This window comes from Hyla sarda, unplaced genomic scaffold, assembly GCF_029499605.1.
Source record: "Hyla sarda isolate aHylSar1 unplaced genomic scaffold, aHylSar1.hap1 scaffold_534, whole genome shotgun sequence".
Lineage (NCBI taxonomy): Eukaryota > Metazoa > Chordata > Amphibia > Anura > Hylidae > Hyla > Hyla sarda.
In genome coordinates this window covers 109138-124077 of record NW_026610545.1, presented here as the reverse complement: position 1 = coordinate 124077, position 14940 = coordinate 109138, and the positions used below count along the sequence as shown (strand labels likewise).

Genomic DNA, 14940 nt, shown 5'->3' with positions numbered 1-14940 from the left:
TCCTGGGGGGATCACTAACTTGCCATCTGCCATTTTAAATTTCACATGGAACCTCCACTTGGTGGTCCATAGTCCATATTGATTAAATACCTTGCCTTTAGGCAGAACACTGTCACAGAATCGAGACAAAAAGGTAACGATATCCTCCTCCGAAGTATATGGGCTATACATCCTTATAGTCACCAATCGTTCTCTACGTGGGAAATGTGGAACTATCTCCACCCCTTCCAAAACCGGACATACCTTCTTTTGCTGCAATATGTTCCAAAATGACTCATAGTCCTTTTCAGAAGCCAGCACCACGTCGTAGTATCCACTTCTGGGAAACTCAAGCATGGATAGGATTTGCTCCCTCTTGACTTCCAGCAACTTAAACAGCACTTCTTCCACGACAAAGACAAGGCCTCTTTCCTTCTTCCGGACATCGAGCAGGGAAATACGAACTCCATTCCGAAGTCTCGCAAAAGGCGGCACGCCTTCCGAAGAAAAACCGCAATCTTCCTCCATGTCCATGATGTCCAGACACCTCCCCCACCGAAGTAGGTAGGTGGGGATCGCCTCCCGTTGTCTGGGGACTAAGCCGGCTCCCTGATAGCAGCAGGGGGGTGAAGTCCCTCCGTTAAGAAGGACGATCCCCCCAGGCAAAGGAGCCGGGTACCCCAGACACCCTCTGGCCAGACCAAGCGAGCAGAACTACACTTGATCTTAGCCAAAAGGCCGAGAAGCGATAACCGTGAAAGGGGCGGGCCCAACAAGGTCCCCTTCATGGGCACTATCACTGCTTGCTGTCAGGGAGGCTGCCAGACAATTTTCCATGCACACTCTGGGCTGGGGGGCAGTCAACCACCAGTACACACAGCAGAACCTAAACCCATACCATTATTGCTAAGCAGCAAGACAGGGGCCCATTGCACTCCCACGGGGCCTTTTTAAATGCAATCCATAACCCGGATTTGCCAGGAACCCTTCTTACTCCTCCTACTTGCATGTGACACTGGGCTTAGGATCTGCATAGGAAACACACACACAAGCACACACCTACCTTTGTTGCCTTCAGATGCCTCCTTGGCTGTCCCCAAACGGTATCAAACCAACACCCACGGGAAGCTGTAAGCATAGAGGACATGCCTGCACCCCATTGGACTTACCTGTGTGGGTTAAATCCGGGTTATTTGACAACCTATGGCGGTGATGGTTCTGCTCAGGCAGAGCAGTGCTGATGCTCCTCATAAAGCTGTCGCTGCTGTGAAGGTTCTAGGTGACATCACAAATCCCTATGGTTACATACACAACAAAGCTGGGTTGTTGTTGTTTACACTCTGCAAGGCCTGTGGAAGTGAGTGACATCATAGCACTGTAGTTCTGAGGGTTCTAGATGGATGCAACAATCTCCTGTTGCTTCTATGAAGGCCATAATAGACGACATCACCAAACAGCTCCATAGTCACATACACAGCAAAGGAGAGATGTTGTTTACACCTAGTGATGTCAGTGGTATTGAGTGACATCACAGCACAGTGCTAAGGCTCCTGGGCCTGGACACAGCAGCGGCTGCAATATCTCAACGGAGAATACGTTTATATATATGTGTGTGTGTGCGCGTATATATATATATATATATATATATATATATATATATATATATATATTTCTCCGCCGAAATCACTTTTAAACCCATTTCCACCTTTTTTTCCCTTCTCTTCCTCTTACTTTTTTTTCACGTTTTTTTACGTTTTTCTCCTTTTCGCCTCTTTTCTGGGCGTATTATTCTTCTTTTTCTTCTTTTTTTTCGTCTAATGCATACCCCATCAGTGCAGCAATGCTTATTCAATACCGCCAGCAGATGGAGACACTGGGGGATAATTTTCTAAGGATTTATACTGATTTTTCCTGTCTGAATTTGTCGCACAGAAAGTTGCAGGCCAAATATGTGTGACATTTCTGCGACTTTAGCTTCTAGAGCATTTTTACAACATTATACATAGGTGCTGAATACATAAAAAGCGACTGTTCAGCGACAGACAAGTCGCATCGGCTGAAAGTAGGCCAGAATGTCAGTCCATGTTGGAGCAGGTTTAGATACAGTCTAAAGTATAGATCTCAAAGTCTGTGCACAGAATTTAGCAAGGGCCTCGCACCTTCTGATGCATCAGGTAGGTGCACAATAGCATAGCCTAACCCTCTGTACTTTGGTCTATATTGATGCGGGACATAGACAGCCAGCTGATGACCAATCCATTAGTGCAATGGATGGCTGGAAGCATTTGTCTTTGCCTTTGCAATACCACAGAAGCAATGCATGGTCAATGTACAGCAATGACACACCTGTGTGAACAGCCAGGAGACCCCCCCCCCCCCCCATGTTATGTTACATAGTTACATAGTTAGTACGGTCGAAAAAAGACATATGTCCATCAAGTTCAACCAGGGAATTAAGGGGTAGGGGTGTGGCGCGATATTGGGGAAGGGATGAGATTTTATATTTCTTCATAAGCATTAATCTTATTTTGTCAATTAGGAACATTCAGCACCCACCCGCTATCAAGGCAGCTGCCTATCATGTCATGCCCTACCTGCACAGGTGTGCTGGCTACTCAAATGATCCAATTAAGGAGGCCATTTAGTCAGCAGCAGCAGAAGTCCTGTGCCTGGACGCTCCAACAGCGGCCAGACACAAGCAGAAGCAGCAGAAGCAGCAGCAGCAGCACCACCTTTTGTTTTTTGGCTGCAGCAGCAAGGCCCACAGGGCTGGCTAGCTGGCTAGCCAGCAAGCAGGTAGCAATGAAAGTAGGAATCTTTCTTTTTAACCCTGTAAGGGGGTGGTGCACTGTACCCGAAGATACTGCCATATCGGGTCAATGCATAGGGCGACGGAAGCAAGCTTCGAAATCGGCCCCCGTTCTCAAAAATCCATTTAATATATGGTCCCCAGATAGGGGACGTATCAGATATTAAACTGATAAGAACAGATACTACACTTGATCTTAGCCAAAAGGCCGAGAAGCGATAACCGTGAAAGGGGCGGGCCCAACAAGGTCCCCTTCATGGGCACTATCACTGCTTGCTGTCAGGGAGGCTGCCAGACAATTTTCCATGCACACTCTGGGCTGGGGGGCAGTCAACCACCAGTACACACAGCAGAACCTAAACCCATACCATTATTGCTAAGCAGCAAGACAGGGGCCCATTGCACTCCCACGGGGCCTTTTTAAATGCAATCCATAACCCGGATTTGCCAGGAACCCTTCTTACTCCTCCTACTTGCATGTGACACTGGGCTTAGGATCTGCATAGGAAACACACACACAAGCACACACCTACCTTTGTTGCCTGCAGATGCCTCCTTGGCTGTCCCCAAACGGTATCAAACCAACACCCACGGGAAGCTGTAAGCATAGAGGACATGCCTGCACCCCATTGGACTTACCTGTGTGGGTTAAATCCGGGTTATTTGACAACCTATGGCGGTGATGGTTCTGCTCAGGCAGAGCAGTGCTGATGCTCCTCATAAAGCTGTCGCTGCTGTGAAGGTTCTAGGTGACATCACAAATCCCTATGGTTACATACACAACAAAGCTGGGTTGTTGTTGTTTACACTCTGCAAGGCCTGTGGAAGTGAGTGACATCATAGCACTGTAGTTCTGAGGGTTCTAGATGGATGCAACAATCTCCTGTTGCTTCTATGAAGGCCATAATAGACGACATCACCAAACAGCTCCATAGTCACATACACAGCAAAGGAGAGATGTTGTTTACACCTAGTGATGTCAGTGGTATTGAGTGACATCACAGCACAGTGCTAAGGCTCCTGGGCCTGGACACAGCAGCGGCTGCAATATCTCAACGGAGAATACGTTTATATATATGTGTGTGTGTGCGCGTATATATATATATATATATATATATATATATATATATATATTTCTCCGCCGAAATCACTTTTAAACCCATTTCCACCTTTTTTTCCCTTCTCTTCCTCTTACTTTTTTTTCACGTTTTTTTACGTTTTTCTCCTTTTCGCCTCTTTTCTGGGCGTATTATTCTTCTTTTTCTTCTTTTTTTTCGTCTAATGCATACCCCATCAGTGCAGCAATGCTTATTCAATACCGCCAGCAGATGGAGACACTGGGGGATAATTTTCTAAGGATTTATACTGATTTTTCCTGTCTGAATTTGTCGCACAGAAAGTTGCAGGCCAAATATGTGTGACATTTCTGCGACATTAGCTTCTAGAGCATTTTTACAACATTATACATAGGTGCTGAATACATAAAAAGCGACTGTTCAGCGACAGACAAGTCGCATCGGCTGAAAGTAGGCCAGAATGTCAGTCCATGTTGGAGCAGGTTTAGATACAGTCTAAAGTATAGATCTCAAAGTCTGTGCACAGAATTTAGCAAGGGCCTCGCACCTTCTGATGCATCAGGTAGGTGCACAATAGCATAGCCTAACCCTCTGTACTTTGGTCTATATTGATGCGGGACATAGACAGCCAGCTGATGACCAATCCATTAGTGCAATGGATGGCTGGAAGCATTTGTCTTTGCCTTTGCAATACCACAGAAGCAATGCATGGTCAATGTACAGCAATGACACACCTGTGTGAACAGCCAGGAGACCCCCCCCCCTCCCCCCCCCCCATGTTATGTTACATAGTTACATAGTTAGTACGGTCGAAAAAAGACATATGTCCATCAAGTTCAACCAGGGAATTAAGGGGTAGGGGTGTGGCGCGATATTGGGGAAGGGATGAGATTTTATATTTCTTCATAAGCATTAATCTTATTTTGTCAATTAGGAACATTCAGCACCCACCCGCTATCAAGGCAGCTGCCTATCATGTCATGCCCTACCTGCACAGGTGTGCTGGCTACTCAAATGATCCAATTAAGGAGGCCATTTAGTCAGCAGCAGCAGAAGTCCTGTGCCTGGACGCTCCAACAGCGGCCAGACACAAGCAGAAGCAGCAGAAGCAGCAGCAGCAGCACCACCTTTTGTTTTTTGGCTGCAGCAGCAAGGCCCACAGGGCTGGCTAGCTGGCTAGCCAGCAAGCAGGTAGCAATGAAAGTAGGAATCTTTCTTTTTAACCCTGTAAGGGGGTGGTGCACTGTACCCGAAGATACTGCCATATCGGGTCAATGCATAGGGCGATGGAAGCAAGCTTCGAAATCGGCCCCCGTTCTCAAAAATCCATTTAATATATGGTCCCCAGATAGGGGACGTATCAGATATTAAACTGATAAGAACAGATACTACACTTGATCTTAGCCAAAAGGCCGAGAAGCGATAACCGTGAAAGGGGCGGGCCCAACAAGGTCCCCTTCATGGGCACTATCACTGCTTGCTGTCAGGGAGGCTGCCAGACAATTTTCCATGCACACTCTGGGCTGGGGGGCAGTCAACCACCAGTACACACAGCAGAACCTAAACCCATACCATTATTGCTAAGCAGCAAGACAGGGGCCCATTGCACTCCCACGGGGCCTTTTTAAATGCAATCCATAACCCGGATTTGCCAGGAACCCTTCTTACTCCTCCTACTTGCATGTGACACTGGGCTTAGGATCTGCATAGGAAACACACACACAAGCACACACCTACCTTTGTTGCCTGCAGATGCCTCCTTGGCTGTCCCCAAACGGTATCAAACCAACACCCACGGGAAGCTGTAAGCATAGAGGACATGCCTGCACCCCATTGGACTTACCTGTGTGGGTTAAATCCGGGTTATTTGACAACCTATGGCGGTGATGGTTCTGCTCAGGCAGAGCAGTGCTGATGCTCCTCATAAAGCTGTCGCTGCTGTGAAGGTTCTAGGTGACATCACAAATCCCTATGGTTACATACACAACAAAGCTGGGTTGTTGTTGTTTACACTCTGCAAGGCCTGTGGAAGTGAGTGACATCATAGCACTGTAGTTCTGAGGGTTCTAGATGGATGCAACAATCTCCTGTTGCTTCTATGAAGGCCATAATAGACGACATCACCAAACAGCTCCATAGTCACATACACAGCAAAGGAGAGATGTTGTTTACACCTAGTGATGTCAGTGGTATTGAGTGACATCACAGCACAGTGCTAAGGCTCCTGGGCCTGGACACAGCAGCGGCTGCAATATCTCAACGGAGAATACGTTTATATATATGTGTGTGTGTGCGCGTATATATATATATATATATATATATATATATATATATATATATATATATATTTCTCCGCCGAAATCACTTTTAAACCCATTTCCACCTTTTTTTCCCTTCTCTTCCTCTTACTTTTTTTTCACGTTTTTTTACGTTTTTCTCCTTTTCGCCTCTTTTCTGGGCGTATTATTCTTCTTTTTCTTCTTTTTTTTCGTCTAATGCATACCCCATCAGTGCAGCAATGCTTATTCAATACCGCCAGCAGATGGAGACACTGGGGGATAATTTTCTAAGGATTTATACTGATTTTTCCTGTCTGAATTTGTCGCACAGAAAGTTGCAGGCCAAATATGTGTGACATTTCTGCGACTTTAGCTTCTAGAGCATTTTTACAACATTATACATAGGTGCTGAATACATAAAAAGCGACTGTTCAGCGACAGACAAGTCGCATCGGCTGAAAGTAGGCCAGAATGTCAGTCCATGTTGGAGCAGGTTTAGATACAGTCTAAAGTATAGATCTCAAAGTCTGTGCACAGAATTTAGCAAGGGCCTCGCACCTTCTGATGCATCAGGTAGGTGCACAATAGCATAGCCTAACCCTCTGTACTTTGGTCTATATTGATGCGGGACATAGACAGCCAGCTGATGACCAATCCATTAGTGCAATGGATGTGTCACGATGCCGGCTGGCAGGTAGTGGATCCTCTGTGCCAGAGAGGGATTGGCGTGGACCGTGCTAGTGGACCGGTTCTAAGCCACTACTGGTTTTCACCAGAGCCCGCCGCAAAGCGAGATGGTCTTGCTGCGGCGGTAGTGACCAGGTCGTATCCACTAGCAACGGCTCACCTCTCTGGCTGCTGAAGATAGGCGCGGTACAAGGGAGTAGGCAAAAGCAAGGTCGGACGTAGCAGAAGGTCGGGGCAGGCAGCAAGGATCGTAGTCAGGGGCAACGGCAGAAGGTCTGGAAACACAGGCAAGGAACACACAAGGAACGCTTTCACTGGCACTAAGGCAACAAGATCCGGCAAGGGAGTGCACAGGTGAACACACTGATTGGAACCACTGCGCCAATCAGCGGCGCAGTGGCCCTTTAAATCGCAGAGACCCGGCGCGCGCGCACCCTAGGGAGCGGGGCCGCGCGCGCCGGGACAGAACAGACGGAGAGCTAGTCAGGTAGGGGAGCCGGGGTGCGCATCGCGAGCGGGCGCTACCCGCATCGCGAATCGCATCCCGGCTGGCAGCGGAATCGCAGCGCCCCGGGTCAGAGGACGTGACCGGAGCGCTGCCGCGGGGAGAGTGAAGCGAGCGCTCCGGGGAGGAGCGGGGACCCGGAGCGCTCGGCGTAACAGTACCCCCCCCCTTGGGTCTCCCCCTCTTCTTAGAGCCTGAGAACCTGAGGAGCAGACTTTTGTCTAGGATGTTGTCCTCAGGTTCCCAGGATCTCTCTTCAGGACCACAACCCTCCCAGTCCACTAAAAAAAAAATTTTCCCTCTGACCTTTTTGGCAGCTAAAATTTCTTTGACCGAGAAGATGTCCGAGGAGCCGGAAACAGGAGTGGGAGGAACAGATTTGGGAGAAAAACGGTTGAGGATGAGTGGTTTGAGAAGAGAGACGTGAAAGGCATTAGGGATACGAAGAGAGGGAGGAAGAAGAAGTTTATAAGAGACAGGATTAATTTGACACAAAATTTTGAAAGGACCAAGATAGCGTGGTCCCAACTTGTAGCTAGGGACACGGAAGCGGACATATTTAGCGGAGAGCCATACCTTGTCTCCAGGGGAAAAAACGGGGGGAGCTCTTCTTTTCTTATCCGCGAACTTCTTCATGCGTGATGAAGCCTGTAAGAGAGAATTTTGGGTCTCTCTCCATATGATGGAAAGGTCACGAGAAGGGGGTAAATCAGTAATAAAATCCATACCAATCAGAGACCAAGGCTGTTCGGGGACAGGCAGAGGATGAAGAAAACCAGCGGGCTTCTGGCGAGGAGTCTTATCCCGGGCACAGATAGTGCAGGCTCGCACAAAGTCCACAACATCCGTCTCCAGAGTCGGCCACCAATAGAAGCGGGAGATGAGTTGCACAGATTTCTTGATACCCGCATGACCTGCGAGATGGGAGGAGTGACCCCATTTGAGGATTCCGAGGCGTTGGCGAGGAGAAACAAAGGTCTTTCCTGGAGGAGTCTGCCTGATGGAGGCAGGAGAAGTGGAGATCAGGCAGTCAGGTGGAATGATGTGTTGCGGAGAGAGTTCAACTTCTGAGGCATCCGAGGAACGAGAGAGAGCATCGGCCCTAATGTTCTTATCGGCAGGACGAAAGTGAATCTCAAAATTAAATCGGGCAAAGAACAGAGACCACCGGGCCTGGCGAGGATTCAGCCGTTGGGCAGACTGGAGGTAGGAGAGGTTCTTGTGGTCGGTGTAGATAATAACAGGAGAACTTGATCCCTCCAGCAGATGCCTCCATTCCTCAAGTGCTAATTTAATGGCTAGAAGCTCTCGATCCCCGATGGAGTAGTTCCTCTCCGCTGGAGAGAAGGTCCTAGAGAAAAAACCACAAGTGACAGCATGCCCGGAAGAATTTTTTTGTAGAAGAACAGCTCCAGCTCCCACTGAGGAGGCATCAACCTCCAATAGGAAGGGTTTGGAAGGGTCAGGTCTGGAGAGGACGGGAGCCGAAGAAAAGGCAGACTTGAGTCGTTTAAAGGCGTCTTCTGCTTGAGGGGGCCAGGACTTGGGATCAGCATTTTTTTTGGTTAAAGCCACGATAGGAGCCACAATGGTAGAAAAATGTGGAATAAATTGCCTGTAATAATTGGCGAACCCCAAAAAGCGTTGGATAGCACGGAGTCCGGAGGGGCGTGGCCAATCTAAGACGGCAGAGAGTTTGTCTGGATCCATCTGTAGTCCCTGGCCAGAGACCAAATATCCTAGAAAAGGAAGAGATTGGCATTCAAACAGACATTTCTCACTTTTGGCATAGAGTTGGTTGTCACGAAGTCTCTGAAGAACCATACGGACATGCTGGCGGTGTTCTTCTAGATTGGCAGAAAAAATTAGGATATCGTCCAGATATACAACAACACAGGAGTATAACAGATCACGAAAAATTTCATTGACAAAGTCTTGGAAGACGGCAGGGGCGTTGCACAGTCCAAAGGGCATGACCAGATACTCAAAGTGTCCATCTCTGGTGTTAAATGCCGTTTTCCACTCGTCCCCCTCTCTGATGCGGATGAGGTTATAGGCGCCTCTTAAGTCCAATTTAGTGAAGATGTGGGCACCTTGGAGGCGATCAAAGAGTTCAGAGATGAGGGGTAAGGGGTAGCGGTTCTTAACCGTGATTTTATTAAGACCGCGGTAGTCAATGCATGGACGTAGGGAGCCATCTTTCTTGGACACAAAGAAAAATCCGGCTCCGGCAGGAGAGGAGGATTTACGGATAAAGCCCTTTTTTAGATTCTCCTGGACGTATTCGGACATGGCAAGAGTCTCTGGGGCAGAGAGAGGATAAATTCTGCCCCGGGGTGGAGTAGTGCCCGGGAGGAGGTCGATAGGGCAATCATAAGGCCTGTGAGGAGGTAGAGTCTCAGCTTGTTTTTTGCAGAAAACATCCGCGAAGTCCATATAGGCCTTAGGGAGACCGGTTACTGGAGGAACCACAGAGTTACGGCAAGGGTTACTGGGAACCGGTTTTAGACAGTTCTTGGAACAAGAGGACCCCCAACTCTTGATCTCCCCAGTGGACCAATCCAGGGTAGGGGAATGAAGTTGAAGCCAGGGAAGTCCAAGGAGAATTTCCGAGGTGCAATTGGGGAGGACCAAAAGTTCAATCCTCTCATGATGAGATCCGATGCTCATAAGAAGGGGCTCCGTGCGGAAACGTATGGTACAGTCCAATCTTTCATTATTTACACAATTGATGTAGAGGGGTCTGGCGAGACTGGTCACCGGGATGTTGAACCTGTTGACGAGAGAGGCCAAAATAAAATTTCCTGCAGATCCAGAGTCCAAGAAGGCCACTGTAGAGAAGGAGAAGGCAGAGGCAGACATCCGCACAGGCACAGTAAGACGTGGAGAAGCAGAGTAGACATCAAGGACTGTCTCATCTTTGTGCGGAGTCAGCGTACGTCTTTCCAGGCGGGGAGGACGGATAGGACAATCTCTCAGGAAGTGTTCGGTACTAGCACAGTACAGGCAGAGGTTCTCCATACGGCGTCGTGTCCTCTCTTGAGGTGTCAGGCGAGACCGGTCGACCTGCATAGCCTCCACGGCGGGAGGCACAGGAACAGATTGCAGGGGACCAGAGGAGAGAGGAGCCGAGGAGAAGAAACGCCTCGTGCGAACAGAGTCCATATCTTGGCGGAGTTCCTGACGCCTTTCGGAAAAACGCATGTCAATGCGAGTGGCTAGGTGAATAAGTTCATGTAGATTAGCAGGAATTTCTCGTGCGGCCAGAACATCTTTAATGTTGCTGGATAGGCCTTTTTTGAAGGTCGCGCAGAGGGCCTCATTATTCCAGGACAATTCTGAAGCAAGAGTACGGAATTGTACGGCATACTCGCCAACGGAAGAATTACCCTGGACCAGGTTCAACAGGGCAGTCTCAGCAGAAGAGGCTCGGGCAGGTTCCTCAAAGACACTTCGGATTTCCGAGAAGAAGGAGTGTACAGAGGCAGTGACGGGGTCATTGCGGTCCCAGAGCGGTGTGGCCCATGACAGGGCTTTTCCGGACAGAAGGCTGACTACGAAAGCCACCTTAGACCTTTCAGTGGGAAACAGGTCCGACATCATCTCCAGATGCAGGGAACATTGGGAAAGAAAGCCACGGCAAAACTTAGAGTCCCCATCAAATTTATCCGGCAAGGATAAGCGTATCCCAGGAGCGGCCACTCGCTGCGGAGGAGGTGCAGGAGCTGGTGGAGGAGATGACTGCTGAAGCTGTGGTAGTAACTGTTGTAGCATAACGGTCAGTTGAGACAGCTGTTGGCCTTGTTGCGCTATCTGTTGTGACTGCTGGGCGACCACCGTGGTGAGGTCAGCGACAACTGGCAGAGGAACTTCAGCGGGATCCATGGCCGGATCTACTGTCACGATGCCGGCTGGCAGGTAGTGGATCCTCTGTGCCAGAGAGGGATTGGCGTGGACCATGCTAGTGGACCGGTTCTAAGCCACTACTGGTTTTCACCAGAGCCCGCCGCAAAGCGGGATGGTCTTGCTGCGGCGGTAGTGACCAGGTCGTATCCACTAGCAACGGCTCACCTCTCTGGCTGCTGAAGATAGGCGCGGTACAAGGGAGTAGGCAAAAGCAAGGTCGGACGTAGCAGAAGGTCGGGGCAGGCAGCAAGGATCGTAGTCAGGGGCAACGGCAGAAGGTCTGGAAACACAGGCAAGGAACACACAAGGAACGCTTTCACTGGCACTAAGGCAACAAGATCCGGCAAGGGAGTGCACAGGTGAACACACTGATTGGAACCACTGCGCCAATCAGCGGCGCAGTGGCCCTTTAAATCGCAGAGACCCGGCGCGCGCGCGCCCTAGGGAGCGGGGCCGCGCGCGCCGGGACAGAACAGACGGAGAGCGAGTCAGGTAGGGGAGCCGGGGTGCGCATGGCGAGCGGGCGCTACCCGCATCGCGAATCGCATCCCGGCTGGCAGCGGAATCGCAGCGCCCCGGGTCAGAGGACGTGACCGGAGCGCTGCCGCGGGGAGAGTGAAGCGAGCGCTCCGGGGAGGAGCGGGGACCCGGAGCGCTCGGCGTAACAGGATGGCTGGAAGCATTTGTCTTTGCCTTTGCAATACCACAGAAGCAATGCATGGTCAATGTACAGCAATGACACACCTGTGTGAACAGCCAGGAGACCCCCCCCCCATGTTATGTTACATAGTTACATAGTTAGTACGGTCGAAAAAAGACATATGTCCATCAAGTTCAACCAGGGAATTAAGGGGTAGGGGTGTGGCGCGATATTGGGGAAGGGATGAGATTTTATATTTCTTCATAAGCATTAATCTTATTTTGTCAATTAGGAACATTCAGCACCCACCCGCTATCAAGGCAGCTGCCTATCATGTCATGCCCTACCTGCACAGGTGTGCTGGCTACTCAAATGATCCAATTAAGGAGGCCATTTAGTCAGCAGCAGCAGAAGTCCTGTGCCTGGACGCTCCAACAGCGGCCAGACACAAGCAGAAGCAGCAGAAGCAGCAGCAGCAGCACCACCTTTTGTTTTTTGGCTGCAGCAGCAAGGCCCACAGGGCTGGCTAGCTGGCTAGCCAGCAAGCAGGTAGCAATGAAAGTAGGAATCTTTCTTTTTAACCCTGTAAGGGGGTGGTGCACTGTACCCGAAGATACTGCCATATCGGGTCAATGCATAGGGCGACGGAAGCAAGCTTCGAAATCGGCCCCCGTTCTCAAAAATCCATTTAATATATGGTCCCCAGATAGGGGACGTATCAGATATTAAACTGATAAGAACAGATACTACACTTGATCTTAGCCAAAAGGCCGAGAAGCGATAACCGTGAAAGGGGCGGGCCCAACAAGGTCCCCTTCATGGGCACTATCACTGCTTGCTGTCAGGGAGGCTGCCAGACAATTTTCCATGCACACTCTGGGCTGGGGGGCAGTCAACCACCAGTACACACAGCAGAACCTAAACCCATACCATTATTGCTAAGCAGCAAGACAGGGGCCCATTGCACTCCCACGGGGCCTTTTTAAATGCAATCCATAACCCGGATTTGCCAGGAACCCTTCTTACTCCTCCTACTTGCATGTGACACTGGGCTTAGGATCTGCATAGGAAACACACACACAAGCACACACCTACCTTTGTTGCCTGCAGATGCCTCCTTGGCTGTCCCCAAACGGTATCAAACCAACACCCACGGGAAGCTGTAAGCATAGAGGACATGCCTGCACCCCATTGGACTTACCTGTGTGGGTTAAATCCGGGTTATTTGACAACCTATGGCGGTGATGGTTCTGCTCAGGCAGAGCAGTGCTGATGCTCCTCATAAAGCTGTCGCTGCTGTGAAGGTTCTAGGTGACATCACAAATCCCTATGGTTACATACACAACAAAGCTGGGTTGTTGTTGTTTACACTCTGCAAGGCCTGTGGAAGTGAGTGACATCATAGCACTGTAGTTCTGAGGGTTCTAGATGGATGCAACAATCTCCTGTTGCTTCTATGAAGGCCATAATAGACGACATCACCAAACAGCTCCATAGTCACATACACAGCAAAGGAGAGATGTTGTTTACACCTAGTGATGTCAGTGGTATTGAGTGACATCACAGCACAGTGCTAAGGCTCCTGGGCCTGGACACAGCAGCGGCTGCAATATCTCAACGGAGAATACGTTTATATATATGTGTGTGTGTGCGCGTATATATATATATATATATATATATATATATATATATATATATATACTCCGCCGAAATCACTTTTAAACCCATTTCCACCTTTTTTTCCCTTCTCTTCCTCTTACTTTTTTTTCACGTTTTTTTACGTTTTTCTCCTTTTCGCCTCTTTTCTGGGCGTATTATTCTTCTTTTTCTTCTTTTTTTTCGTCTAATGCATACCCCATCAGTGCAGCAATGCTTATTCAATACCGCCAGCAGATGGAGACACTGGGGGATAATTTTCTAAGGATTTATACTGATTTTTCCTGTCTGAATTTGTCGCACAGAAAGTTGCAGGCCAAATATGTGTGACATTTCTGCGACTTTAGCTTCTAGAGCATTTTTACAACATTATACATAGGTGCTGAATACATAAAAAGCGACTGTTCAGCGACAGACAAGTCGCATCGGCTGAAAGTAGGCCAGAATGTCAGTCCATGTTGGAGCAGGTTTAGATACAGTCTAAAGTATAGATCTCAAAGTCTGTGCACAGAATTTAGCAAGGGCCTCGCACCTTCTGATGCATCAGGTAGGTGCACAATAGCATAGCCTAACCCTCTGTACTTTGGTCTATATTGATGCGGGACATAGACAGCCAGCTGATGACCAATCCATTAGTGCAATGGATGGCTGGAAGCATTTGTCTTTGCCTTTGCAATACCACAGAAGCAATGCATGGTCAATGTACAGCAATGACACACCTGTGTGAACAGCCAGGAGACCCCCCCCCCCCCCCCATGTTATGTTACATAGTTACATAGTTAGTACGGTCGAAAAAAGACATATGTCCATCAAGTTCAACCAGGGAATTAAGGGGTAGGGGTGTGGCGCGATATTGGGGAAGGGATGAGATTTTATATTTCTTCATAAGCATTAATCTTATTTTGTCAATTAGGAACATTCAGCACCCACCCGCTATCAAGGCAGCTGCCTATCATGTCATGCCCTACCTGCACAGGTGTGCTGGCTACTCAAATGATCCAATTAAGGAGGCCATTTAGTCAGCAGCAGCAGAAGTCCTGTGCCTGGACGCTCCAACAGCGGCCAGACACAAGCAGAAGCAGCAGAAGCAGCAGCAGCAGCACCACCTTTTGTTTTTTGGCTGCAGCAGCAAGGCCCACAGGGCTGGCTAGCTGGCTAGCCAGCAAGCAGGTAGCAATGAAAGTAGGAATCTTTCTTTTTAACCCTGTAAGGGGGTGGTGCACTGTACCCGAAGATACTGCCATATCGGGTCAATGCATAGGGCGACGGAAGCAAGCTTCGAAATCGGCCCCCGTTCTCAAAAATCCATTTAATATATGGTCCCCAGATAGGGGACGTATCAGATATTAAACTGATAAGAACAGATACTACACTTGATCTTAGCCAAAAGGCCGAGAAGCGAT

General features: G+C 49.0%; 4 non-coding genes across 4 annotated transcripts; all 4 read right to left on the bottom strand.

The window, feature by feature from the left end:
- Positions 1–2817: 2817 nt before the first annotated feature.
- Positions 2818–3008, bottom strand: LOC130339014 (U2 spliceosomal RNA). Its single transcript, XR_008879458.1, has one exon. It is a non-coding gene; the product is annotated as a U2 spliceosomal RNA (small nuclear RNA).
- Positions 3009–5097: 2089 nt separating this feature from the next.
- Positions 5098–5288, bottom strand: LOC130338926 (U2 spliceosomal RNA). Its single transcript, XR_008879384.1, has one exon. It is a non-coding gene; the product is annotated as a U2 spliceosomal RNA (small nuclear RNA).
- Positions 5289–12472: 7184 nt separating this feature from the next.
- On the bottom strand, positions 12473–12663 carry LOC130339013 (U2 spliceosomal RNA). The gene has a single exon (XR_008879457.1). It is a non-coding gene; the product is annotated as a U2 spliceosomal RNA (small nuclear RNA).
- Positions 12664–14749: 2086 nt separating this feature from the next.
- On the bottom strand, positions 14750–14940 carry LOC130339012 (U2 spliceosomal RNA). Its single transcript, XR_008879456.1, has one exon. It is a non-coding gene; the product is annotated as a U2 spliceosomal RNA (small nuclear RNA).